At 43.9% G+C, this 24,429-nt stretch overlaps 1 long non-coding RNA gene across 4 annotated transcripts in view; it reads left to right on the top strand.

Moving 5' to 3' along the window:
• The window catches only part of LOC117310018 (uncharacterized), a 59,775-nt gene that overhangs the window by 6,725 nt on the left and 28,621 nt on the right, over window positions 1-24,429 (top strand). For 3 of the 4 annotated variants that reach the window (XR_012328921.1, XR_012328920.1, XR_012328919.1), the window contains exon 3: window positions 6,253-6,373. This is a non-coding gene — a long non-coding RNA (uncharacterized lncRNA). Of the gene's footprint in view, window positions 1-6,252; window positions 6,374-7,460; window positions 9,009-24,429 lie in introns of those variants that run through there. The other variant, XR_004524282.2, reaches the window with a different exon arrangement.

Genomic DNA, 24,429 nt, shown 5'->3' with positions numbered 1-24,429 from the left:
GGTCCCTGCTCGATTGCAACAGTACTGGTTCTCAGTATTTGGGTATTCCCATGCATTGTGGTGTTTTTGTGTCTTTAAATATCTGTAATTTTGTTGGTGTAATACCGTTATTTTAATATTTAAAAAATAAAAAATTGGAGCCATTTACTTCTTGAGACACACCCAAGAAATTTAGATTATTTTTATTTTGAAAAATGTGAAAACTACAGAAAAATTGAAAGAATAATAAAATGAATACCTGTGTAAGCATCTTCCAGATCCACCAGGCGATATTAACATGTTGCCATGTTACTATCTCTTTTATATCTCTGTTTGTAGATAAAGGCTTTTTTATTCAACCATTTAAAGTAAAAATAAGGACATCCTCTGACATAACCATAGTATTATTATCAACCCCCAGATTAAAATTGATATAATAAATACTACTTAATATACAGTCCATATCCACATTTCCCCAATTACCCTAAAGCGTCCTGTACAGCTGTTTGTTGTTTTTTAAACAGGATGCCGTCAAGGACACCACGTGGCACTTAATTGTCCTGTCTCTTTAGTCTCCTCCAATCTTGAACATCCCCCTGCTTTCATGACAATGATGAAGAGTCTAGGCTGGCAGTTTTGCAAAATATCCCACAATCTGGGTTTAGATGATTTCCTCAAGATTCAGATGAAAATCCTTGTCCAGAAAACTCCATGGTTAGGTTTATATTTCCCACCTCATCACATCAGGAGGCCTGTGATGTCAGTTTTGTCCCATCGTTGGTCCCACGCACCACTGAATGATGCAAAGTGGCATCTGACAGGTGTATCTGATACCACTGCAAAGGCCTCTTTTCTCCTCTGTACTAATAACTATCTGTGGGGTTATACTTTAAGACTATATGAATATCCTTTTCCCAAACAAATCTTTCACCCATGCATTTGGCATTTATTCAGGAGCCATGCTTACATACATCAATTATTACATTCATGGTTCCAAAATGGTGGGTTTTTTCCTTACATCTACCAGCCAGCATTTTTATGTGAAGAACTTTCCCTATCTCTTTCTGCCATGATTGTTGTTATTTTTTTATCACAGGGACACGTTTTTTCTTGTAGTAAAATAAATGTAATACCTACCATTTTAATCATTTTTAAGTGTACAGTTTAGGGGCCTTAAGTACATTCACACTGTTGTGCAACCATCACCACCATCCGTCTCCAGGACTCCGTCTTCCCCACGTGAACTCTGTGCCCCTTAAACACTAAGTCCCCATGCTCCCCCCTCCCCCGTTCCTGGCAACTGCACCATCTTTTCTTTTACGCTCAAATTGTCTTAGATTTGGCCTATGGGAGCTCCTTCATTGTATTTCCTGTGTTCTCTGACATGTCCCCATCATTCTTTTTTTTTTAATATAAATTTATTTATTTATTTATCTCTGGCTGCGTTGGGTCTTTGTTGCTGCGTGCAGGCTTTCTCTAGTTGTGGTGAACGGGGGCTACTCTTTGTTGCTGTGCGCGGGCTTCTCATTGCAGTGGCTTCTCTTGTTGCAGAGCATGGGCTCTAGGCGTGCGGGCTTCAGTAGTTGTGGCTCGCAGGCTCAGTAGTCGTGGCTTGCAGGCTCTAGAGCTCAGGCTCAGTAGTTGTGGCTCGCAGGCTCTAGAGCGCAGCCTCAGTAGTTGTGGCGCATGGACTTAGTTGCTCCGCAGCATGTGGGATCTTCCCGGACCAGGGCTCAAACCCGTGTCCCCTGCATTGGCAGGCGGACTCTCAACCACTGCACCACCCGGGAAGTCCCATATCCCCATCATTCTTTGCGCATTTCCTTGTTTTCTGGCACAAGAAGATTTTCCAGGCTCCCTTTAATCCTTTCCCTGTCCCAGAGCTTGACTCAGCCATTTCTCCAAGGACCCCAGGTCCTTTTAGTGGGCAGTGAATGGTATCTAGAAACTAACATCTGAGCATCTAGGTGAAGTCACCGATATTGGAGGGTCACCCAGGCCCTCTTAGTAGATACATGTACATGCTTATCTATTTCTCTGTCAAAAACCACGAGTTCACATGAATTCCTTCAGTTCAAACTCAACATCACAGCACTCACTCCAGTTTTGTTTCCTTTCCGTGTTTGTAACGCCCTTCTCGAACAGGGAGAAAACTGACTCTCCTTCTCCTCAGTGTATTTATGTATTTAATCGATACCCCTGAATGTAACCAGCCTCCCAAGGCTGCCACTGTGCCTTCCCCGATGATACCACCCCCCACCCACCCCGTGGCCTGCACACCTCGCGTTCAGCCCAAGCCCTCCCAGAAGCCTCTCCTACCCTCTGTGGGCTCCCGCACCCGGTGCTGGGCCACTCTGCCGTGCAGGAGCCCTCCTCACCCCACTCAAGCTCCCATACCCCACACCAGGGCACCCGATGCCCTCAAACGACTCATCTGCTCCGGCTCTGACACCCCACGCTGGGCTGCACCTCCACGAGGACACCATCTCTGTGCTGCTTGTTTTACTGCCCTTCCAAGCACACACTCTTCTTACCCTTCTTGGTAAGTCCCACATCCCATACCAGGCGGACTGCCCATCTGCTTGGACGTCCCCCCCGCTAGGGCTCTGACTCTCACACTCGTAAGAGTAGCGTTTCTCACAACTTCAGTAGAACCTTGGTAACCTCTTGGTAACCTTGTTAAAAAGGAAGATTGGGCTTCCCTGGTGGCACAGTGGTTGAGAGTCCGCCTGCCGATGCAGGGGACACGGGTTCGTGCCCCGGTCCGGGAAGATCCCACATGCCGCGGAGCGGCTGGGCCCGTGAGCCATGGCCGCTGAGCCTGCGCGTCCGGAGCCTGTGCTCCGCAGCGGGAGAGGCCACAACAGTGAGAGGCCCGCGTACGAAAAAAAAAAAAGGAAAAAAATGCAGATTGCCGGGTCCCACTCCCAGAGATTATGATTCAGTCAATTGAAATGAGATGGTGAGATCCACATCCTCAACAGGTGCTTCTGATGCAAGTGGTCTGAGTGACAATTTAAGAAATTCTGTTTTCATCTGGAATAACAGCATCAAAAGATAAGCACGTTTAATACTTTGACAAGTATTGCCAAACCATCTGCCTGAAAGGCTGTACCACGTTGTGGTTCCACTGGCTGTGCATAGCAGTGCACTGTCCCAAACCTTTCAGCATACCCCTCTAAGGGGAGGTGCTTCACGAACATTGGGTGTGTGGGGGGAGCGGGGGATCCTCTTCCCTGGGCCTCAGTTTCCTTATGAAATCAGAATCTTGGATTAAATCAATGCTTCCAAACTTTCCTGATGATGAACATCACTTGGAAGTCTTGTTAAAAATCCAGATTTGCAGGATCAGGTCTACTGCATCAGACTCTCTAGGGGAAGGGAGTGGGAATCTGTTTGTTTAACAGTAATTCCGAGCTTCTCTTGAATAAGTTCCACGTTACTCCTTTGACTGAGTTTTGTAAATATTGCTCTGATCGACTTTGAATGTTCCCTCCGGTTCTATAATATTTTAATTTCACCTGACTGTACAAGACCTTTTGTTTTAATTATGAACCAATAGCCGTGAACTTTAGAGGAAAAAGTACAAGCTGTCTGCAGAGCAGCTATAATGCTCAAATAAGATATACGTGGATGATAAATTCAAGACATGTCTTTTACATCTTTGTGAAGGCTAAATATTTCAGATATTTTTACATTTTTAAAGAAACTGCCACTGCAAAGATTTAAAATATTCCTAAAATGTCAAGGTGGCATACTAATACTCCTGTGCCGCTTTCTCATTGGAATTATTAAAAAAATGGACTACTACATAATAAAAGAAAAACTTCAGACCTGAAGGAAGATCAGACTTCAAGTAAAAGAAAGTTTTGAAGTTCTCAAGTTTCTCAGTGAAAAGGAAATAAGTCCAGTTGAAAACAGTAATAATGATAAAAGAGGATTGAAAGTAGATCTTATGACACCACGCTGAATGAATGATGTGTAATTTGGAGAAGTTATGGTTAAAGAGGTTGCTGCAGAGGAATGCATTGATTCATCTAAAACAAATATTAAACTGAAGATTTTCCATATTGAAGTGATTTTTCTTTATGTATTATATTGATTCATGAGTCATATTTACAGACACTCTTAAAATTGGAAGTCATCAGGTCACTGTTGGCTATTGGATATTTTGGTCAAATAAATCTTCTGTTATAGACTTTTTTTAAAAAAGTTACTTATTGGGACTTCCCGGGTGGTGCAGTGGTTAAGAATCCGCCTGCCAATGCAGGGGACACAGGTTCGAGCCCTGGTCCAGGAAGATCCCACATGCCACGGAGCAACTAAGGCTGTGTGCCACAACTACTGAGCCTGCGCTCTAGAGCCCGTGAGCCACAACTACTGAAGCCTGCGCGCCACAACTACTGAAGTCTGCGTGCCTAGAGTCTGTGCTCCGCAACAAGAGAAGCCACTGCAATGAGAAGCCCGCACACCACAACCAAGAGTAGCCCCCACTTGTTGCAACTAGAGAAAGCCCGCTCGCAGCAACGAAGACCCAGTACAGACAAAAATAAATAAACAAATATTTTTTAAAAAGTTAATTATTTAGCACTTACCATGAGCCACCATCCCAAATGCTTTGCTTCTGTAAACTCATTTTCTCTTCCATCAACTCTATGGAGTATGTACTTTCATGACTCCTTTTTGAGAGGAGAGGAAACTGAGGCACAGATCACTTGACTTGTTTGCCCACAAACACATGGCTATTAAGTGATGAAGCTGGAAGTCAAACCCAAGGGGACTGACTTTGGGACCTGTGTTCTTGGCCACATCACAGCAGGGTGGTGGTTAGTGTGGACAATTGTTATGAAGAGCACATTGCTTCCTTTACTTTCTGTCTTCATTCAAAATTGAGTCATTATTATTAGCAAACGTTTAGGTAGACCCGAGCCAGGTTTCTCACTGTCCAAAAAAAAAAAAAAAAAAAGTTACAAATAAGCAAGGGGGAAATCTAGAGTGAACCCTGTGGTACTAGAATAGTGTTGGAGACATCAGTATGAACTCAAGTTTTCATGGGTAGTTCAATATAAGAAGATAGGAAAGTAGATAGATAGATAGAAATATGAGTGTATCCATGGGTTTATCTACACACATGTACTTCCTGGCTTATATCATTAGAGGACCTAGAAACAACGGCACCTCAGTAGCAAGAACTTGCTACTAAGAACGCAGTACCAAGGACAAGCATCCACATCTTGGTTTCTAACACCATTTTCCAATAAAAGGAACCAAGGATCCTTGGAGAAGTGCCTGATTCTAGGGAGAGAGCAGGGAAAATACAGGATGTGCCTGGAGCATCTTGTAGTACAAGAAAGTAAAGAAGTTCCCAGAGAGCAAAACAATGGGATATATCAAAGGGACATAGGAGCCAACTGTTATGATTGTATTTTCTTAGATTCTGTATTTGTCCACTTGGCATTCAGTCATCACAGGGCCAAACTAAACAGCCAAGGTTGTTTTCATCTCCCCTATCATCCAGCTTTTGTGGGTGTGTGAAAATCATATTACAAACCCTCCAGCCAACCCCAGATCCATATCCCCCATCACCTCTTTTTTTTTTTTTTTTTTTTTTGCGGTACGCGGGCCTCTCACTGCTGTGGCCTCTCCCGTTGCGGAGCACAGGCTCCAGACGCGCAGGCTCAGCGGCCATGGCTCACGGGCCCAGCCGCTCCGCGGCATGTGGGATCTTCCCGGACCGGGGCACGAATCCGTGTCCACCGCATCGGCAGGCGGACTCCCAACCACTGCGCCACCAGGGAAGCACCCCCTATCACCTCTTTTATTTAATTCTCACACACCAAGCCAGTATTTCCCCAGCTCTTTATCAACCCCCGGCCAGGTACCAGACAACCAAGGACAGCCTCTAGGCTTCAAAGCCCATACTAAAGGACTTCCCTTGTGGCGCAGTGGTTAAGAATCCGCCTGCCAATGCAGGGGACACGGGTTCGATCCCTGGTCCGGGAAGATCCCACATGCCGCGGAGCAACTAAGCCCGTGAGCCACAACTACTGAAGCCCGCGTGCGTAGAGCCCGTGCTCCGCAACAAGAGAAGCCACTGCAATAAGAAGCCCACAAAGAGTAGCCCCCGCTCACCACAACTAGAGAAAGCCCGCATGCAGCAACAAAGACCCAACGCAGCCAAAAATAAATACATAAATAAATAATTTAAAAACAAACAAAAACAAAGCCCATGCTAGAATTATTCAGACTAATCCTAAGCTTTGCCTTTCCCAGGGAAAACCCAGGAAATTCTGTGGCCTGTGCTCTCCCCATGCTCCTGCTGCTGCCCTGACCAAGCCTAGTGCTTCCCCATGTGGCCCCATGTGCTGTAGTGTGTTCCCTTCTTTTGGAAAATGTAAGTAACAACTTCTTTCAATGGCATTAGCCTCTCCGTGTTCACTTAGTCACCTCCATGAGTTAAAATCCCACAGGTATATTTTAACACAACTGGCACAATGAGCAGGGTGACTCAGTGTTCTGTAGAGGGACATGCCTCTAGGTGGCTCTTGGCTTGCAAACTGGATTCACCCAAGAGCCAGTTCTGCCTGGGAAGACACGCTGGCTGCTGGTGTCCACGTGCTTTAGCTGTCACCGCTGTATGCTGTGTCTGCTGTATGCTGCCGTGGTATTCCAAACTAGATTGTAAGAGGACTTCAAAGGCGCACACCTTTGCCGTCAACCTCATTGGTCTTAGGTGCTGAAGTCTAGGTTGGCAGTTACCCTCATTCCCTAGTTGGTGCCTTTCACTGGACAGTTTGGTCCACTGGGCCAAACCTGGTTTCCCCCATTCAATAAACGTAGGTTCCAGGCAGTGACCCCAGGCTGATTAGGATAAGGCAAAAACTCCCCCACAAAAGGAACAAGGACAGGCTTCCTCCAATGAGACTGTGTTGGGGGCAAGTCTGTCCAATCTACCCAACAGCCTTGAAGACGGCCGTGGGCAATCAGCCTCCCTGTTGGAGTCTACCCTCCCTTCAGTGATTCACCACACTGGCAGCCCTTCTAGAGGGTGTCTTTATGGAGATATCTCTAAATGTGCAAAGACCATCATTGCCTTTTGCAGGAGGTTGGTTGGTCTACCTATATGGGAGGAGACTGCACTGTTTGCTGTCTTGAGATTTCTTCCAGATCTATGATTCCAACTTGATAGGAATTTTATTTAATTCAATTCACACAACGTTGGCTAGTAATCTATGAATACCAAGAAATATATATCATATGGACTGTTTTGAAATATTGTATAGTTCGTATGTAACAACCTTTATTGTATGATACAATCAAACCACATGAAATAACATTTTTTAGTACAAGCAAGAGTGATTACTGTAAAGCAATTATACTCCAATAAAGATGTTACCAAAAAAATGATTAGAATTTTTTTAAACACCAGACAAAAATCTTTAAGTAGTACTAATCCTAAACAATTTTGCTTGCTTTTCCAGTTTATGTGGAGTGATTATGCCTTTCAAACATCCAGTATTCTTTTTTGTTTGTTTCTTTGTTTGTTTTTGTTTTTTTTTTGCTGTACGCGGGCCTCTCACTGCTGTGGCCTCTCCCGTTGCGGAGCACAGGCTCCGGACGCACAGGCCCAGTGGCCACGGCCCATGAGCCCAGCCTCTCCGTGGCACGTGGGATCCTCCCGGACCGGGGCACGAACCCACGTCCCCCACATCAGCAGGCAGACTCTCAACCACTGCACCACCAGGGAAGCCCCCATCCAGTATTCTTGAATCGCTCTTTTGTGCTAGACACTGAACTGGGGGGTTAAATGCTCAAAGAAATAGGATTCTAGAGACCCAATACAATAAATTATTTAAGGTATATAAAGGAGGTGCACATAAAGCCTATTTCAATACATAATGCAACACATCTGTACCCAATCATTGGCTAAAAGTTTTTGTTTGCTTAACACTGTATGGCATAAATCACAGCAAGATCCTTTTTGACCCACCTCCTAGAGAAATGGAAATAAAAACAAAAATAAACAAATGAGACCTAATGAAACTTAAAAGCTTTTGCACAGCAAAGGAAACCATAAACAAGACGAAAAGACAGCCCTCAGAATGGGAGAAAATATTTGCAAATGAAGCTACTGACAAAGGATTAATCTCCAAAATATACAAGCAGCTCATGCAGCTCAATATCAAAAAAACAAACAACCCAATCCCAAAATGGGCAGAAGACCTAAACAGACATTTCTCCAAAGAAGATATACAGATTTCCAACAGACACATGAAAGGATGTTCAACATCACTAATCATTAGAGAAATGCAAATCAAAACTACGATGAGGTATCACCTCACACTGGTCAGAATGGCCATCATCAAGATAACTACAAACAATAAATGCTGGAGAGTGTGTGGAGAAAAGGGAACCCTCTTGCACTGTTGGTGGGAATGTAAATTGATACAGCCACTATGGAGAACAGTATGGACGTTCCTTAAAAACTAAAAATAGAATACCATATGACCCAGCAAACCCACTACTGGGCATATACCCTGAGAAAACCATAATTCAAAAAGAGTCATGTACCACAATGTTCATTGCAGCACTATTTACAATAGCCAGGACATGGAAGCAACATAAGTGTCCATTGACAGATGAATGGATAAAGAAGATGTGGCACATATATACAATGGAATATTACTCAGCCATAAAAAGAAACGAAATTGAGTTATTTGTAGTGAGGTGGATGGACCTAGAGACTGTCATACAGAGTGAAGTAAGTCAGAAAAACAAATAACCGTATGCTAACATATATATATGGAATCTAAAAAAAAAATTAAAAGCGTCTGAAGAACCTAGGGGCAGGACAGGAATAAAGACGCAGATGTAGAGAATGGACTTGAGGACACGGGGATGGGGAAGGGTAAGCTGGGACGAAGTGAGAGAGTGGCATGGACATATATACACTACCAAATGTAAAATAGATAGCTAGTGGGAAGCAGCCGCATAGCACAGGGAGATCAGCTCGGGTGCTTTGTGACCATCTAGAGGGGTGGGATAGGGAGGGTGGGAGGGAGGGAGATGCAAGAGGGAGGAGCTATGGGGATATATGTATATGTATATGTATAGCTGATTCACTTTGTTATACAGCAGAAACTAACACAACAATGTAAAGCAATTATACTCCAATAAAGATATTTTTTAAAAAAAGATTAGCTGATTCAAAATTGTGATGCTGGGAGATGGACTAAGTTAAGGTTGCCTGTTAGATGGCTAAAGCTTTCTACTGATGTTTTTTTATTTTTTCCATTATAAAGATTCTTTTAGTGGAAAAAAAAAGAAAGTTCAGTATGATGTAGAGGAAATAAAGTCCAACCGTTCACACAGCCAAATAGCAGATGAAACAGATGGACTCTGAGCTGCCATAAAGCCCAGAAAATTCTCCTGACTCTTTTGGCTCTTATTTTGTAACTGGCATGAAAAGTCCATTTTTCTGCCATTGTGGTTGTAAGTTGCACAGCCTTCTGCTTTTTCACTCTTATATATTGATCCTTCAAAGTTTATATGATGGATAATAGAATAATAATTTATAAAGCATTTACTTAAAAATAAATCTGGGAGATTAAGCTCCATGAAACTAATTTGGGCTCAATGCCCAGAGAATGTCATATTGAGAATTTCTTGACTTAAATATATTCAGTACAGCCACATATTAGCTAAACCTCCTGATGGATTTCTGTTTAACTCTGTGAAGGCCGAAAAATATCACAGGGCCAGTACTGGTTAACGTTGAACTGTAGAAAGGTTGTGTGTACTACAGTGATTTTGTACGTGAATATACGCGTGTGTTTGCAAACACGCAGCTAAAAGTCATGGTCATCTGATCACTGTTGGCTTCTAAACAGTCTGGCTGGTCTTTGGTTTTCGAGTTAAACAGCTACAAAGTTCACTTCTATGTTTTGCTCTGGTTTCTCAATGCAAAAAAAAAAAACGAAAAAAGTGTGTTGACAAGTGACAACAAAAAGTGTGTTGAGAAAGGGGACTTTTCTTTTTAGCAGAGAGCACTCTTGGCCTCTTTTGAAAAGTCCAAGGTGCAAGCTGGAAGACTCTCCCTACAAACAGGTGAAGCAACCTTCTACCTATTTGATTAAGTCCTGTCCTTGGCTCCATTCAAGGATTCCTGGGTGTGAATGCCTTTGCTACCCTGGCTTCATGAAGAATCAGTCACTCCCCGGGCTGTAAGTCTCTGAAAGTGTCCAGGAAGAGAAACAGGAGGGGTGACCCTGGTATATATGGAAAGATACACCTAGAGAGTTGGACTGTTGTTTCAGAATGTGCTGTCTTGTCCCTTCTTACTTTCTCTTTCAGTGAACATGGAGATAACGGACACGTGCGTAAATACGGAGGCACATGTGTGTATTCCTTTTTCTCTTCTTTTTCTGACTGTGTTTTGTGTGTGTGTGTGTGTACATGCGCCCAGCAGCTTCTCCTAGGAGCACTAGATGAAGCTACAGTAGCCCTGGGGAAAAGCCTGCATGTTGGGGGGTCAGGAAGATCCTGGCTGCATTCCTGGCTGCACCACATATTAGCTGGGTGACCCTAACAGCCACTTTACTCTGAGCTCAGGTTTTCTTTTGTTACGTGGAGACTTAAGTACCCACCTCAGGAAACTGCAGGGAGCATTGAGACAACAGGGCGGCACCATTCAGAGCTGGTTCACTTTTTCATTTTCTTCTCCCTCTTCTGGCTTCTGACAGTCTTGTCTCTCCTTGCCATCCCTCCGCATTTAACTCCTTACCCCCAAAAGTAATTTGCATTACCTTGGAAAGAAAGTATGTTCTAAAGGACTTGGTCCTTACTGAATACGTTAAGAATTTTTAGGTTTCTAATTTAGACATCCCATGATTTCAAACTTTTCAGTGTCTCCAACAAGTGTTTAAAAATTGTAGTGGACTTTCTTTTTTCCCAACCTCTGAACCCTCTTCCTAAGCTTGGATGCAGCCCCACTCTGGGAGCCTTGACGGTAGGCAGGGAATTCTGCCTTCCACTAGGGGAACCAGGAAGGAAGTACAGGCAGTACGTTAACTTAGCTTAGCCAGTCAGATGTTCCCAATGGAACGTGACTGTGGTTCAACGAAGCAAGGAGGGCTAGTGCAGCAGCAACACCCTTCTGCAGGTAGTGCTGAGATCTGGTATAGTAAAGGGTTTGCTGTGCCAGTGATGGGTCAGGCGTTCAACAGGGGCGGTAGGTCTCGGTCTTCGCAGAAGACTTTCACCCTCAGGCAACTTCATCCAGGCTCTTTTGCCTTCTCTGTTTAGACAGCTCTTCTGGAGAGGGGTCTAAGAAGGGACTTGCCTCTGAGACATTTCTAGAACCATTTCCCGTCTTTTGAGCCATTGCCTGGGGAATCTCTCTCCTAGATTAAAGTGACAGGCTACCACCTTCTCTTAGGAACTCTCACTGGTGGGTGCTGCTTGAAATTTAATTTTAGTAACCTGATTTTTTTCCTTTTTTTTAATTGATGTATAGTTGATTTACAATGTTGTGTTAATTTCTGCTTACAGCAAACCAATTCACTTACATATATATATATATATATATATACATATATATATATATACATTCTTTTTTCATACTCTTTTCCATTATGGTTTATCACAGGATATTGAATATAGTTCCCTGTGCTTTACAGTAGGACCCTGTTTATCCATTCTGTATATAATAGCTCACATGTGCTGACCCCAACCTCCCACTCCATCCCTCCCCCAACGCCCTCCCCCTTGGCAACCACCAGTCTGTTCTCTGTGTTCATGTTTCTGTTTCTGTTTCATAGATAGGTTCATATTTTATTTTATTTTATTTATTTATTTATTTATTTTTGCTTTACGCGGGCCTCTCACTGCTGTGGCCTCTCCTGTTGTGGAGCACAGGCTCAGCGGCCATGGCTCACGGGCCCAGCCGCTCCGCGGCATGTGGGATCCTCCCAGACCAGGGCACGAACCCGCGCCCCCTGCATTGGCAGGCGGACCCCCAACCACTGCGCCACCAGGGAAGCCCTAGATAGGTTCATATTTTAGATTCCACATATAAGTGATATCCTATGGTATTTGGCTTCCTCTTTCTGACTTACTTCACTTAGTATGGTCCATCCATGTTGCTGCAAATGGCATTATTTCATTCTTCTTTATGGCTGAGTAGTATCCCATTGTTTACATGTACCACATCTTCTTCATGCATTCATCTGTTGATGGACATTTAGGTTGTTTCCATGTCTTAGCTATTGTGAATAGTGCTGCTGTGAACATAGGGGTGCATGTATCTTTCTGAATTATAGTTTTGTCCAGGTATATGCCCAGGAGTGGGATTGCTGGATCATATGGTAATTCAATTTTTAGTTTTCTGAGGAACCTGCCTACTGTTCTCCACAGTGGCTGCACCAACTTACATTCGCACCAGCAGTGCAGGAGGGTTCCCTTTTCTCCACGCCCTCTCCAGCATCTGTTATTTGTAGACTTTTTAGTGATGGCCATTCTGACCAATGTGAGGTGGTACCTCATTGTAGTTTTGATTTGCATTTCTCTTTTAGTGACCTGATTTTATTTCTTCTCCTCTCACTTCTTTACTTCCAAGTGTACATGTTTGACTGTGTATGTGTGTGTATCTTAGTATGTGTTTCTTTCTCTTCGGCCTTCCCACATTAAAGTCTAATCTGGAGTCAAAAAGAGTTGTCCAAGTTTTCTCTGATTAAAAACCAATAAAGCCCAAATCACTAGAAAATCCAGGATTAGAAGCAGTTTGCACATACCACAATTTTTAAATACCCTTATTTGTAGACATACAAGTGCAATGTTGAATATTTGCTCCCCGCATTTTACAGTACTTTCTTGGATTGCAGCCCCACCAGTAAGAAGCACAATTTAAATAAGTGTGAAGTCATAATAGATGTAATACATTTGAAGTCATATTAGGGTTACTTTCTTTGAGCTTTCCAATCAGAGGCATTTTGATCAGAACCATCTGTTAGTTGTTGTTTCTTTTCCTTTCTCCTCAAACTGCTGCATCTAGCCACCAGAATTCACCTCACTCCAAAGAAAGCCTGCAATCAGTGTCAGCTGATGGGAAAATGCTTCTGTCTTACTTAGTATTCAGAAACATCACCACTTCTGCAGATCTCTGCTGCTGATAGTAAACTAAGAAATCATGACCAAAATCCACTGCATAGAATCTGAGCTGAGGAGCTCTACCAGCTGTGTGACCTTGGGCAAGTTATCTCTGGGTCCCTCTGTTTCTTGCTCTGGAGACAGAGGTGATGATTATACTAGCACCTACCTCATAGGGTGGTTATGAGTCTAAAATGAGTTAACACACGTGAGATGCTCCCGATGTGGCCCAGCGTGTACTTTGTGCTCAGTAAGGGTTAACTCTGCCCATTACAATCCGTATCCCTTAGTTGGCCAGTGAGCGATGTTCAGTTCTCCCAGCCTGTTATGGGCTGGATTGTGTCCTGCTCCAGTTCGTATGCTGAAGTCCTAGCCTCCAGTGTCTCGGAATGTGACTGTATTTGAAAGTAGATCCTTTAAAGAGATAATTAAGGTGAAGTGTGGTCATGGGGGTGAGCCCTAACCCAATATGTCTTTATAAGAGGAGATTAGGACACAGACACACACAGAGGAAGGACCATGTGCAGACAGGTGGCTTTCTACAAGCCGAGGAGAGAGGGCTTCAGGAGAAAACAGCGCTGTCCACGCCTTCATCCTGGACTTGCAGACTTCAGAAAATAGCTTTCTGTCGTTTAAGCCACTTGGTCTGTGGTAAATACTAATGTTTTGGTGCTTTGTTATGGCAGCCTTAGCAAACTAGTCCACAGCCCAGTCTCAAGCTTTGTCCTTGAAACTGGCTGCGGTCTTGGGTTTCCTGTCCTTGAACCCTGCTGCTTCTCCCCTTTCTCTGGCTACTCATTGCTCCCCACTGGCTGCTCTGCCATCTCTGCACCCCAGAATAGAAATGTTCCCCAGGTTCCTTCTCAGCACCCTTCTCTTTCTTTCTACGTTTTCTCACAAGGTGATTATCCGTTTTCCCGGCTCCGCCTCTGGCCGTCACACAGAAGAATTCCAAATCTATAGCTCTAGTTTCACCCTTCCTGAGATCTACACAGACTCCTCAGATGCCTGTTAGACATCTTCACGGCTGTGTCTTACTAATAAATCCTCCAGCCAAACCAACTGTCTTTTCATACTTTTTCCTCCTCTTTTGCCCCGCCCCCTCCCTTAATGACTTCACTATCTTCTTAGAGACCCAAACTATGAAACCACCCAACCATCGCTTATTTCCCTCCCTCACCGCTCCCTTGTCCCCAAGCCCCATAAACTCAATTCCCACAAAGTTTTCCATACTTCTAACCTGTCCCAGTCACCTCACAAGTCCAGGGCTCATCAGCAGTTGCCCAATATTTTGCAATTACTCCTTATTTCCCCCGACTTCAGCTTTGGATCTGCATCCTTCAAGGAGTTATTTTCCTAAAACACAAATGCTAGTATTTTCTTCCTAAAATATCTTAGTAGCCCTTTGTTGCCTAATTTAACAAATAAAGCCCAAATTACTTCCATTGGCATTCATGATTTTCTGTGATCTATTAAATAGCCTTCCTTTTCAACTTTAAAGGATATTTTTTTAAAAATCCACAAAATCAGCAAATATACTTTACACTGCTGCCGTATCAGACTACTTCAGAATCAGTGTAGGTTGTCGAACCTGCAGAAAGCAAGCATTTATATTCTGCAAATATATTGCCCTTGTCTTCTGTATATTACAAGACTTCCCTTCAAAGTAGGTCCTACGTGGTAAATGGAACAAAGGAGAATTCTGATGTTTTTTTATAAATGCTATTTTTAATATCATGGACTCCCATCACATCTTTTGTTATTGTTGTCATTTTCCACTTTGAAATATAATTGACACACATCATTGTATATGTTTAAAATGTACAGCTTAATGATTTGACTTACATACGTTGAGAAGCAATCATCGCAGAAAGTTTAGGTATCTTGCATCATCTCATGTAGATACAAAAAAAAAGAAAAAGAAAAAGAATTTCTCCTTGTGATGAGAACTCTTAGGGTTTACTGTCTCAGCTTCCCTACGTATCACACAGCAGTCATCATGTTATACATGACATCTCTAGTACTTACTTACCTTATGAATGGAAATTTGTTCCTTTGACCACCTTCCTCTAATTTCCCCTTCCCCTACCCTCCACCTCTGGTAACCACAAGTCAGATTTCTTTTCTTATGAGGTTGTTGGGTTTTTTTGTTTTGTCTTTTAGATTCCACATATAAGGGAGCTCATGCAGTATTTGTCTTTCTCTGTCTGACTTATTTCACTTAGCATAATACCCTCAAGGTCTATCCATGTTGCTGCAAATCCTTGTTTTTTTATGGCTGAAATACATGTATATGTATATGTGTGTGTGTGTGTGTATATACACACACACACACACATACCACAACTTCTTTTATCTATTTATCTGTAAATGGCCACTTACAAATAATGCTGCAGTGAACCTGGGGGTTCAGATATCTCTTTGACATAGTGTCTTCGTTTACTTCAGATATATTCCTAGAAGTGGAATTGCTGGATCATATGGTAGTTATATTTTTAACGTTTTGAAGAGCCTGCATACTGTTAGTGGCTGCACCAATTTACAATCTTTCCAATGGTGCACAGGGTTCCCATGTCTCCTCATCCTCACCCACATCGGTTCTCTTGGCTTCTTTTTTTTTTTTTTTTTTTTTGCAGTACGCAGGCCTCTCACTGTTGTGGCCTCTCCCGTTGCGGAGCACAGGCTCCGGACGTGCAGGCTCAGCAGCCATGGCTCACGGGCTCAGCCGCTCCGTGGCATGTGGGATCTTCCCGGACCGGGGCACGAACCCGTGTCCCCTGCATCAGCAAGTAGACTCTCAACCACTGCGCCACCAGGGAAGCCCTCTCTTGGCTTCTTGATGATGGCCGTCCTAACAGACCTGAGGTGATATCTCATTGTGGTTTTGCCCTCATCACATTTTATCCATGTTAAACTGTAGACCTGAGGATAATAATATGGGTGTATGCATCCTTCATTCATCCTAGGTCTATTTATAAAACTTCAAGGATACCATGGCCCTGCACCCACTACTGCAAATGGTCAAGGCCCAGAAGCACTCCTTGGAAAGTGTCAAGAGTCCAAGACTCAAGTCCATTGCAATCAAATGCATTTCCAGTAAGCCTTGCATAAATGTTAGAATTCATATGTGAAATCCTGCCTAGTAAGGAAAAGGAAATGAAACCTCACTTCAATCTTGTTCTTGGGGCAATCCAAGATTCACAGATTCCCAGTAGCAGGTGTTCAGCAGATAAAGGATCGAGTCTTGGCAGGGAAAGGGAGATCTGTGTGAGGGCTATAATTTTGGAGTTTTCCCCCAGGAGATAAACAGAACTGTGCTGAAGGATGGACCGTCAGCCAGGGAGTACAGAAGGAGAAGAGAGGCGTGAACCTTCAGTGTGTACACGGAGAAAGGAGAATTCATGAAAAGTGATCCCAATCTAGCAGTCAGTGCTTAGATAAATGAGAAAAAAAAAAAAAATGAGGGGAAAAAAAGAGTTACGTTTTCTATCTTCTTAAGGATTTATCCAAATCTTTGTCAACACGTTCTAAGAACATTTTGTTTTTCTTTCTGCTTAGCTTGCTTTAAACTTTTAAACTATCTTGGTATCATTCTGTAGAATGGGCAGAGAGAAGGTTTTTTTAAAAAAGGGGTTCTTTGGGGATCATTATAGTTTTTAATGTTTCACTTGATTTTTACTTTAATAATACCCAGAGGAATATTCATATATGAATCAGTCTGAAATAATGGAGCTTGGAATAATTGTATTTTGGAGAAATAGGTCAGTTCACAGCTGCCACTAAAAAGGTAACACCTTGTAGCAATAGTTCTTTCTGAAGGTCGGTCATCAAAACTGTTGCTAAGTCACCCAGTCCATGTGTTTTAAACTTGATATTAATGGTTAGAAATGTACACATGTAGTTTTTTTGGGGGGGCAGTGCAAATTGTTGAAGAACAATGACTTTAGGTTAAGTTAGATAGGGAGTTTGGGGCCAAAATTCCATCAATAATATTACTCCAGTGCACTTCACCTGATTTGAGAAAGGTCATATAGGTTCTTCCCCAATTATGAACACTTGACTGATGAACTTTCATACACACAATTCAGTACCTGTAGAGTGACCCCTCTTCCTGCCCTCCGGGTTTTTCCTGGGACACCGGAGAGGTCATGAGATGCTGCTGCCACCTGGTGGTCAACAGGGGTAACTAACATTTACCCCCAAGCTGTTCTCTCCCGGGCATCCTCCGTCCAGTTCAGTCCAGGTCGGCTGTGTTCAGTAAACATTTATTGAGCTTACATGAGGGCCAGGGATTGTGATCATTCCTCAGGGGACATACCTGTACCTATCTACTTTTCCTTTTTTACCATTTACAATTTAGTTTATTTAATCTCATGAAATTGCTTTCTTGGGAACGGACTCATTCTCTTTTACCCTCTCTGTCCCCCATACTCTCCCAGTTCTTTCTCCGTTCCTTTAGAAATGGTTAGCTCTATTCTTCTTTCTCAGCTTCCATTGGGGCACCACCAATGACACTAACCATGACTTAAAGCGAAAATGTTATGCTGTTAGACATTGTTCCAAGGAAAAAGGAAATCATACAATCTATAAGTTTTCCACAGACTTCTAAAGGCTTCCAAAGGGTCCAGAGTTTCACAAAAGATGCTTTTTGTCTTCCCGTCTAATTGCATCTACACTATTTTTACTCATTTTTCCTGAGGCACCAACATTGAAGAAAAATATTTCTAATTCTTTTCATCGATTTTCTATTTTCTAGCCATAGTAAATTTTCCTTTTTCTATTTTCCAGCTCATTGTGGGTTATATCAGCTTGCTTGAGATTGTTTGTAAGCATAATCATCATTGATAAAACTGCTTTTAGGGAAAATTCATTTGAACTCAAACAAGTAGATAAAAGCTTTTGAAATGTAGTCCGCTTCAACAAGAGACTTTTCGGCAATTAAAAAACATAAATTAGGGGCTATTTTGTTTATAATATTAAAAAGATTTGTAACTTCATAGATTAACTTATCACGGAATCTCTAAATAACATGATCTCCTGAATGCATTTAAATTGTGATTCAATTGTAAAACATTTAGAAATAGAAGTTGCTATAAATCCAGTGGGGGTAAACAAACACAGAGCCAGTAAGAATCAAAGAATTTGGGAAGAATCACACAATTTCAGGATTCTGTTAGTTCCACTAAGTGTGCACATATCTGAAATAGTCTTATTTGTAATCAAAGCATTTGGGAAGACTAATTATAATAAGAACTATGTAACCTTCAAATAAATTCCTAGAATTCTTGGTGGGATTGCTAAATCAAAGGGCATGTACATTTGTAATTTTGATAGATATTGCCAAGTTTCCGTCCATAGAGATTATACCAATTACCTTTGTATCAATTTTTAAATCCCCAAAGACGTCATTATTATTGGTTTATACAGTCAGTGCTTATTAAATTTATCCAAGCATTTATGATTTCCTTTGCTACTCATTCCTTCCTCATCTCTGGCCCTCCATATGGGATTATTTTCCTTTTTAAAAGTATATCCCTGGACTTCCTTGTTGGCGCAGTTGTTAAGAAACCGCCAGCCAATGCATGGAACACGGGTTCGAGCCCTGTTAAGGGAAGATCCCACATGCCGCGGAGTCATGAAGACCGTGCGCCACAACTACTGAGCCCGCATGCCACAACTACTAAAGCCCGCGTGCCTAAAGCCCGTGCTCCGCAATAAGAGAAGCCACCGCAATGAGAAGCCCGCGCACCGCAAGGAAGAGTAACCCCCGCTTGCCGCAACGAGAGAAAGCCCGCGCGCGGCAACGAAGACCCAACGCAGACAAAAATAAATAAATAAAATAAATTTTAAAGTATATCCCTTAGAATTTACTTTAGTGAGTTTCTGCTGTGGTGAACTCTCTGTTTTGTTTGAATGAAAATGTCTTTATTTGCCCTCCTCCCTGAAATAATTCTAGGCTGACAATTATGGTCTCTTAGCACGTTGAAAAATCTCATCCTTTAAGCTTCCTTTGTTGCTGTTAAGGACTTAGGTCTCAGTCTGACTGTAACTCTTTCCAAGGTAATTCATGTTTCCCCCTCTGGCTGGTTTTAAGGTCTTTCTCTTTGGATTTTAAAATAATTGGTATTGTTTTAGGGTTTTTCAGAAACTTCTTTTGCTTTGTTTTAGTTTCCTTTGATGTGTCTAGATGTGGATTTTCTTTTTTCCTGCTCAAGATTTGATGAACTTCTTAAATCTGTGGATTTGTCTCTTTTATTAGTCATTAGTTATGGTCTTTTACTTGTTCATTTCATCCTCTCTAGACTCTCAATAAATGTATATCAGACCCTCCTCTTCTATCTTCTATGCCTTTAATCCTCTCTTCTGTATTTTTTGTCTTCTGTGCTGCGCGCTAGATAATTTCTTCTGACCAACATCAACATCCGGTTCAGGAATGTTCTCTTTCGCTCTGTCTCGCCTGCTGTGAAACTCTTTTTGACTAATTAATTTCAGTTACAGAGTTTTTCAATTTTAGAGGTTCTGTTTGTTTCTTTGTTAATGCAATGTTTATAGTTTCTGGTTTCCTGGAGATATTTTCAAGCTAGTGTTTTACTCCTTGACGCATAAAAGCAGCTGCTTCACAGCATATGCCTGGGCATCCCAGTGTCTGAGGTGTCTCTGTGGCAGCCATGAACATGCACCTCTCAGATATCTGGCGACTAAGAGCATAAATAGCTGTTGGCACCAGCTGCTGTGCTCTGGTGCCCATGACCACATTCACGCAGAGGACACGTCCAGGCACAGCAAGGACCCGGAGGAAGACCTGTTTATGGGAGACACGAGACTCCTTTGACAGGTGACTTTGGCTCAAGGACTCCCCTCCGGCCTTACTGAACTTTCTTAGCGCTGCGTTGCAGTTTAAGACTCTCCCACCTAACCTTCCACCCTTCCTTGTCTCCTTCACAGGGGCCTGAACTGCAGTGTGGTAGGTCCCTAAGCCCCCGCCATTCCCTTTATGCCTCTTCATTTTCCTTCACGGGCATTTCCCCTCATAAATCCTTGCGTGTCTAGTCTTGTCTTGGTGTCTGCTTCCTGGAGCACCTCAACTAGCCCGAGCGGTACCAGGATTAACCCAAGACAGTAGATGAGAAATGTGCATCTGAGATTGCCCCACGCACTGCTAAGTGGGCCAAGAGGACGCCAACCCGGTTGGTTGGTGGGGCGCGAAGCGTCTTGGCACAGGGTGGAGGCTTAATTACTAACGATTTCATCAGCGGTGATGTGAAAAAGTGCCCCAGTGCCAGGGCTACAGCAATGATGCAGGCACTCAAGCGATATGGGGGAGCCATGCCTACAAAAACAGAGTTGACTGGTTACTGTTAAATTGTACTGATGCCCTGCAGAAGGATAATGAGAAACTGAGGGCAGTTAATGGCTAAGTGTGCGCCTCAGTGGTAACTTACAGAGGGGCCCTTCTCTCCTGCAGTGGAAGAGCAGACGCAGTGGAGAGTAGGCTGAAGACAGCTGTTAGAGACGTCTGCAAGCTTAGCCAAGGCAGGCCTGTAACACAAAAATTTGAGCCCCGTTGGGGAAAACCTGAGACTCTGAAACATACGATGGAGTCACCTGAATGGATGCCCTGCGCATGTCAGCTCTGTGACCACCAGCCACCTCCATCCTCCAGGCTTACAGAGGTGCCCACCCTTCCCCAGTCAGAGTTAGCACTTCTGCTAGATGGGAAGACACTGCAGAGACCTTGCCTATGAGGCAACAGTTGTCCCCTCTTGGGGGTCCCCACCTCTTCTCTTGGCAGCCAGAATGATCACTAGGGTTACATCCCAGTGCAACCCAGCTGAAGATGCACTGGGCATGATAAGGGAGGAAAGAGACCATACACCAAAAGAATGACAGGAAGCGTCCAGCATCTGCTGGCAGGAGCCGGGGGGGCAGCCCTGGAATTAAATTTTAAAGATGCTCAATCAAGACTAGTGGAATGTGACACTGGATAAGCAATTCCTTGGGAGATGGGATTTAATATCCTGGCAAGGGCCCCAGGGGATGGGGAGAAGTCCTTGCTGGGGTGGCTCCTGGAAGCCTGGAGAAAGGGATGACCAGTACGCAGCTAAGTGGAAAGGCCTGAGGTACCCAGGCAAACGGTAGTCAGGAGACGCTGGGATGGACGGATGGTCTCACTTCAATGAGACGGGATGACCAAGAAGTCTCTGTGAGACACACATACTCTAGAGGGTGGGAAGTGAACCCTGTGAAGACTCAGAGCCCTGCCATTGGACAGAAGACTTTAGAGCTCAGAGATCCGGCACATCCTGGGACATCTTCTCTAAAATAACATCCTTACTAGAGGGAAGGAAGCACTGCCCCCGGTGGGATACCCTTGGGTTCTGGAAGCAGTGCATTCCACAGCTGAGAATACTGTTGCCTCCACCTACTGGATGGCGTGAAGGCTGCCAGCTTTGAGTGGAGCAGAAAGGGCTCTGGCCCATGTTCAGGCTCTGGTGGTGCCAGCAGCCTTACTTGGGCCGTATGATGCAGCAGACCCTGTGGGGCTGGAGGTGTCAGTGGTGAGGAAAGATGCAGCGTGCAGCCTGCTGCAAGCCCCAGTGGGAGAATCACAGTGCAGGCCCCTGGGATTCCAGAGCAGAGCCGTGCCATTCCTAGCAGAGAATTATATGCTCCTTGAGAAAGTCCCTAGCACGTTCCTGGGTCCTGGTAGAGATGTCTACCATCTTTAGGAATTGTCTAACCTTTGGGTGGGGGGCAGTCTCGCTGAGGTCAGCCGGGCCCCAGAGGTCAAAATCATCAGAACACAGCAAATAAAAGATGTGGTTGATAGAAGGTTCAGGAACAATTGGCTTCCACCTCCTTCCAGGAGCCGGCGGTGTCACAGCTCCGGCCCCAGCTTCGGCCCCGAGCCTGGCTTAGCCCTTGGCCTGGCTTAGCATCCTTCCACCTCATCACCCTCATCTGGATCTGGAGCCCAGCTGGCCTATTGCTTTGCAGTTCTGTTCTGTTTTGGGTCCATAGTGATGTTGTCTTGTTTTTGAGCTCAGTTTGCATTTCTGACTTCTGTTTTTATATTTTCTCTCTCATTACTATACGTTTCGAGAAAAAGAGTGCGTCAGAGCACGAACACGCTGCACCGTATTAACCGGATGTCCAGTTCATCCTCTGTCTATCTGTTCGTTAAGATGGGAGCTACCAGAGCAGGAATATACGCTTATGGGAGAGGCTGAATGGAGAAGGAGAAGTGGAAGGAGAAGGGATCATCGGTGCACGGGGCTTCCTGAGGGAGCGGGAAGTGATGGGTGGAGAGCACGGCGGGCGGGGGGAACCTTTGCTACAGGGAGAGATGCTCTCTGCTGTGGAAGGAGGAGGGGAGGGCAGCAGATCAGGGAGCTTCTACTTTAGGGGACAGGATGTTGGGGTGGTGCCTGTCTTTATGAAGCAGGACATGAGGCCATCAGCTGAGAAGAGGAGACGATGGGGTGAAAAGGAAGGGATATTGGCAGACAGAGAGGATTTCTAAAACAGGAGCTGGCGGCTCTTCCAATTTCTTTCTTTTTTTTTTTTTTTGTCTGCGTTGGGTCTTTGCTGCTGGGCGCGGGCTTTCTCTAGTTGCGGCGAGTGGGGCCTACTCTTCGTTGCGGTGTGCGGGCTTCTCATCGCAGTGGCTTCTCTTGTTTCGGAGCACAGGCTCTAGGTGCGCGGGCTTCAGTAGTTGTGGCACGTGGGCTTAGTAGTTGTGGCTCGCAGGCTCTAGAGCGCAGACTCAGTAGTTGTGGCGCACGGGATTAGTTGCTCTGTGGCACGTGGGATCTTCCCGGACCAGGGCTCGAACCCGTGTCCCCTGCGTTGGCAGGAGGATTCCCAACCACTGCGCCACCAGGAAAGTCCTCTTCCAGTTTCTAAAAACTACTTACATGTTGCAGCTGATTGACAAAGCGTAAATGTATTACATTTTGAGTATTTTGCAAACAAAAAGGATTTTGAATGGCCCTGTTGTTAGGCATGAGAAATATATTTCCAGTGTTATTTTGACTTTTAGTAACTCTTCGAATGACATAACCCTTTTGATTGTGCCTCAAAGAGTGGCCATGGAGGAAAATTTGTATTTGATTTTGTGAGCTTCGGTGAAAAGAAATCCACAGAATTGCGTATAAAGGTTAGGTAGCCTGAAGACTAAAGGGATTTGCTTATTTCTGGTTTTCTTGATTACTTTTGTTAGATTTTAAAATTTTATTTTGGACCATTTTATAATAACTATGGAGTCAGTTTGCCTTGGAATGAATCCTGGCCTCTATTTATGAGCTACGTGAAATTGGGCGAGCAATTTTTTATCTTTGGGTCTCAGTTTCTTCTCCTGTAACAAGGGTAGAATAATAATATTTACTTCATGGAGCTGTTGTAAGGAACAAATTAGATGATGTATGTAAAGTGCCTCGCTCAATAAAGCTTAGCTGTCCGTGTCATTTTTAATGGTTGAAAAATATCCCACTCTATAACTAACATAATTTATATAGCAACTGCCCATTGATAGATATTTACATTGCTTCGAATATTTTTGCTGTAATAAACAAGGTTTGGTAAATATATGAAGATGTGGAGCAATGGGATCTCTTACATACTGTTAGTGGGAGCGTAAATAGGTATCAACCCTTTAGGAAATAGTTTGACACTACTCTGTAAAGTTGAGTATGGCCATACCATGTGACTCACTAATTCCATGCCTAGGCATACATCCTAGAGAAACTGTTACATATCTGTGCCAGGAGATTTGTGTAAGAACGTGCATAGCAGCCCTGTTCTTGGTAGCCCTAATGGAAAGGACCCAAATGTCCAACAACAGTAGACTGGATAAAGGTGGCCTTGGAGGGCTTCCCTGGTGGCGCAGTGGTTGAGAGTCCGCCTGCCGATGCAGGAGACACGGGTTCGTGCCCCGGTCTGGGAAGATCCCACATGCCGCGGAGCGGCTGGGCCCGTGAGCCATGGCCGCTGAGCCTGCGCGTCCGGAGCCTGTGCTCCGCAATGGGAGAGGCCACAACAGTGAGAGGCCCGCGTACCGCAAAAAAAAAAAAAGGTGGCCTTGGAAACAAATGAACTACCACTATGTGCAACCCAGGAGAAACTCACAAGCATTTGACATTTGACGAAAGAAGCAGGTCATATCCTAAAATTCATATGGAATCCCAAGGGACCCTGAATACTCTTGAAATAATCTTGAAAAAGAAGAAAAAGTTGGAGGTCTCACACATCCTGGTTTCAAAACTTACTAAAAACCATTAGTAATCACAAAAGTTTAGTGCTGGC

This window comes from Tursiops truncatus, chromosome 21 (assembly GCF_011762595.2).
Source record: "Tursiops truncatus isolate mTurTru1 chromosome 21, mTurTru1.mat.Y, whole genome shotgun sequence".
Classification (NCBI taxonomy): domain Eukaryota; kingdom Metazoa; phylum Chordata; class Mammalia; order Artiodactyla; family Delphinidae; genus Tursiops; species Tursiops truncatus.
Note: the sequence above shows the minus strand (reverse complement) of the source record. Positions and strands in the feature narration are given on the sequence as shown.